This window comes from Cebus imitator, unplaced genomic scaffold (assembly GCF_001604975.1).
Source record: "Cebus imitator isolate Cc_AM_T3 unplaced genomic scaffold, Cebus_imitator-1.0 Scaffold869, whole genome shotgun sequence".
NCBI classification, from domain to species: domain Eukaryota; kingdom Metazoa; phylum Chordata; class Mammalia; order Primates; family Cebidae; genus Cebus; species Cebus imitator.
The window spans coordinates 243,501-248,550 of NW_016108184.1; the positions used below are offsets into that span (position 1 = coordinate 243,501).

General features: G+C 39.6%; 1 pseudogene; it reads left to right on the plus strand.

Moving 5' to 3' along the window:
• Positions 1 to 1,154: 1,154 nt before the first annotated feature.
• Positions 1,155 to 3,298, plus strand: LOC108297998 (annotated as a pseudogene).
• Positions 3,299 to 5,050: the final 1,752 nt, after the last annotated feature.

Below are 5,050 nucleotides of genomic sequence, written 5' to 3' on the forward strand. Positions count from 1 at the left end.
TATTTTTCTATTTCTTTTTTTCTTTTTGTTATAAAGTTTGGCTATTTCACCAAGGCTGGACTGCAGTTGTGTGATCTCAGCTCACTGCAGCCAGGTCCACGTGATCCTCCCACTCAGTCTCTGGAATAGCTGGGACTAGAGGTGTGGATAACGATTTCTGGCTAATTTTTTGTAATTTTTATACAGACCAGATTTTACCATGTTGCTCAGGATGGTCTGGAACTTCTGAGCCCACTTCAGCTTACCGAAGTGCTGAGATTATGTTATTCTCCAAATTCTATAGAGGGCATTTCTCTTACATTCATAACATAAAGTGCTATTTTAAATAGACTGATTTGAAAATAACATAAATAAGTACTAAATGTGAACATCAGAAGAACAGGTTAAAAAATGCTAGAATATTCTTCAGGATTAGTGAATTTATAAAATCATAGTTAAATTTTAATAGAATGGCTGTACTTTTGTTTGACGTATTTTAAAAATTATCTTTAATGTTTAAAATCAGTTCTGCACAGAGGTTTTACAGAGATACTAATTGTTTTATGAAAAGGAATATTATTCTGGCATTTTGAGGCAGGGTAGACATAGAGAAGAAAAACTGAACTCACGGCCTACGTAGCTTATGTTTGTGTGTGTGTGTGTGTGTGTGTGTGTGTGTGTGTGTGTGTGCTCCAGCCACAGCTAGGTTTATTCTTGAATAAACTTTAGCCAAATTGTTTTTCCTGAATCTTCTAATACCTGTATTTACATAGCCCATGGTTGTGTTTAAACAAGATATTCAAGATAACTTGTTTCGTTTTAAAGACAATTAGTTATATTTACATGGATAAAGAGCAGCAGTTTATCAAAAAGGAATGAAAGGATTAAAAAATTAAGTGTACAGGGCACCCTGCTTCCGCAGCTTCGGCTCCCGGGCGGGCGGCGAGGACCCTCACACTTTACCCCGCGCCGCCTCAGGGCACTGGTCCTCTTACAGGCCTGCAGACTCGGGTTTGCGCCGGCTTCCCCGCAGATGCTACTTGCGGCCGGGACCCCTTTCCCGTTCACCCTGTCGCCTGGGCCGCTCTCCCACACATTTTCCGCCCTCCTTCCCTCCTCCTCGGCCCTCTGCCGCTGTTGCAGTGAGGTGATGGTAACTGCCAACATCCCTCAAAATCCAGATCGGGATTTACGTGGAGATCAAGCGCAGCAATGGCCGAATACATCAAGCAATAGTAACAGCTTTAAATGAAGATAATGAAAGTGTAACTGTTGAATGAATAGAAAATGGAGATAAAAAGGCAAAAAGACTGACCCGGAGACCGTCTTTTCACTTAACCCTGACCTTGTTCCTGATAAAGAAATTGAACCCAGTCCAGAAACACCTCCACCTCCTGCATCCTCAGCCAAAGTAAACAAAATTGTAAAGAATCCACTGACTGTGGCTTCTATGAAGAGTGAACCTCCTCCAAGAGATAAGAGTGGTTGGTTCTGCACATGCACGGCCCAGTCAGTTTCCTGAACAGCCTCCCTCTGCACAACAGAATGATAGTGTTTCAGATATATCTCCAGTTCAAGCTGCAAAAAATGAATTTGGACCCCCATCACATAGAAAATCTAATTGTATGAAAGAAGTAGAAAAACTGCAAGAAAAAACAGAAAAAAGGAAACTGCAACAGCAAGAAATTAGAAAAAAAAAAGAGCCCAGGATGTTGATGCTACAAACCCAAATTATGAAATTATATGTATGATCAGAGACTTTGAGGAAGTTTGTATTATAGACCATTAACAACAGCAGATACTATTGATGAACATGGGATATGTGTGTGTAAGAAAACAAACACTCAATAAAAAATAAACTCAAATGAAATATCTTGATGTAATCACAATTCCTGGTAAAGACGTGATGGTACGTGAACCAAAACAAAACGTACATTTAACAAGGTGCCTAGAAAAACCAAACATTTCATTTTGATTATGCCTTTGATGACGCAGCTCCTAATGAAATGGTTTACAGTTTACTTCTCGATGCTCGTGGAAACTATATTTGAAAGGAGGATGGCTACATGATTTGCTTATGTGCAGACTGTAAGTGGAAAAACTCACACTAGGGGTGGTGACTTTTCAGGAAAGAACCAAGATTGTTCAAAAGGAATTTATGCATTAGTAACTCGAGATGTCTTTTTAATGCTAAAGAAGCCAAATGATAATAAGCTAGAACTTCAAGTATATACAACCTTCTTTGAAATTTATAGCGGAAAGCTGTTTGACTTGCTAAATAGGAAAACAAAATTAAGAGTTCTAGAAGATGGAAAACAGCAGGTTCAAGTTGTGGGATTACAGGAACGGGAGGTCAAATGTGTTGAAGATGTGCTGAAACTCATTGACATAGCCAACAGTTGCAGAACATATGGTCAAACATCTGCAAATACACATTCATCTCGGAGCCATGCAGTGTTTCAGATTATTCTTAGAAGGAAAGGAAAACTACATGGCAAATTTTCTCTCATTGATTGGCTGGAAATGAAAGAGAAGCTGATACTTCCAGTGTGGGCAGGCAAACTAAGCTTGAAGGAACTAAAATTAATAAAAGCCTTTTAGCGCTCAAGGAGTGCATCAGAGTCTTTCTTAGGTAGAAATAAACCTCATACTCCTCTCCATGCCATCAAACTCACTCAAGTGTTAAGAGATTCTTTCATAGGTGAAAACTCTCATACCTGCATGATTGCCACAATCTCTCCAGGAATGGCATCCTGTGAAAATACTCTTAATACATTAAGATATGCAAACAGGGTGAAAGAATTGACTGTAGATCCAACTGCTGCTAGTAATGTTCATCCAATAATGCACCATCCACCAAACCAGACTGATGACTTAGGACACAGTGGGGTGTGGGGAGTTCCCCTCAGAGAGATGATCTAAAACTTCTTTGTGAACAAAATGAAGAAGAAGTTTCTCCACAACTGTTTACTTTCCATGAAGCTGTCTAACACATGGTAGAAATGGAAGAACAAGTTGTAGAATATCACAGAGCAGTGTTCCAGGAATCTATTCGATGGTTAGAAGATGAAAAGTCTCTCTTAGAGATGACTGAAGTAGACTATGATGTTGACTCATATGCCACACAACTTGAAGTGATTCTTGAGCAAAAAAATAGACATTTTAATTAAGCTGCAGGATAAAGGGAAATCTTTCCATGCAGCTCTACAAGAGGAGGAACAAGCCAGCAAGCAAATCAACCCGAAGAGACCCCATACCCTTTAAACCAGCATTTGCTGCTAAAGGATCCCCAGAACCCTCACTACTGTAACATATAATGGTTCAGTTGTAGGGCCATTTGAAAGTTTGAAATTTTAAAGTGTCTGTGGAAAATGTTTTGTCCTTCACCTTAAATTACACTTCAATTTTGTAAAACACTCTTTTTTCTACAAAATGCTTCTAGTCCAGGAGGCACAACCAAGAATTGGGATTAATGAAGCATTTTGTTTCATTTATGCAAATAATGATTTACTTTTGGGATCTTTGTCAATTTTATTTTCTATATGATGAAGTAAGGCTGTGGACTCAATCCAGAGACAGATAGTAGGGGGAAGCCACAGCATTTCCTTTTAACTCAGTTCAATTTTTGCAGTGAGACTGAGCAGTTTTAAATCCTTTGCATGCATGCATACCTCATCAGTGATTGTACATACCTTGCCCACTCCAAGAGATAGCTGTGCTCACATTTTCCTGCTTTGTGCCTTGACTAAGGTTACTGACCCTAAATTTCTGAAGCACAGCCAAGAAAAATTACATTCCTTATTTGTCATTTTAAATCGCCTTTGTGAGAGATCCAAGATGGCTGATCACTAGCAGCTCAGGATTGTAGCCCCCAGTGAAAGCACAGAGAATGAGATGGCGCCACACTTTCACATGAATTTTTGTTGCTCACGCACCAGGAGATTCCCAGCAGAGGAGCCCCACAGGTTGCCAATGTGACTCTTGTGGCCGTTAAGGCAGTTTTGCTGCTGCCTTGGTGTGGCTGTTCTTGGTGCAGAGTCAGAAAAGCACCATCAGTCTTAACGCTGCTGTTTTGGCTGGTGCAGTGCATTGCTCAGATTTTAGCACCAGGAATCTGCAAGTTGGATGTCCATTCAGTAACCCAACTATAAAGACAGTGATTATAAAGATCATAGATGGATAAATCTATAATGAAGGGAAGAAACCAGCCTAAAAATGTTGAGAATACCCAAAATCAGGATCCCCTCTACAGGGAATCACAGTTCCTCATCAGCAACGGAACAAAGACTGATGGAGAAAGACTGTGTTCCGTTAACTGAAGCAGGCTTTAAAAGGTGGATAATAAGAAACTTCTGGGAATTAAAAGAACTTGTTCTAACCCAATGCAAATAAACTAAAAACTTTGAAAAAAGGTTTGATGAAATGTTAACAACAATACACAATTTAGAGAGGAATATAAGTGAATTAATGGAGCTGAAAAACACGACATGAGAACTTTGTGAAGTATGCACAAGTTTTAACAGTCGAATTGATCAAGCAGAAGAAAAGATATCAGAAGTCGAAGACCAGCTTAATGAAATAAAATGAGAAGACAAGATTAGAGAAAAAAGGATAAAAAGGAACGAGCAAAGTCTCCAAGAAATATGGGACTCTGTGAAAATATTCTATCTTTGATAGGTGTGCCTGAATGCGATGAAGAGAATCAATCCAAGCTGGAAAATAGGCTTCAGGATATTATTCAGGAAAACTTTCACAACCTAGCAAGGTAGGACAATATTCAACTCCAGATAATACAGAGAACACCACAAAGATATTCCTCAAGAAGACCAACCTCAAGGCACATACTCGCCAGATTCACCAGGGTTGAAATGAAAGAGAAAATACTGAGGGCAGCCAGAGAGAAAGGTCAGGTTACCCATAAAAGGAAGCCCAGTAGACTCACAGCAGATCTCTCAGTAGAAACCCTACAGGCCAGAAGAGAGCAGGGGCCAGTATTCAATACCCCTAAAGAAAAGAACTTTCAACCCAGAATTTTACATCCAGCCCAACTAAGCTTCATAAGCGAAGGAAA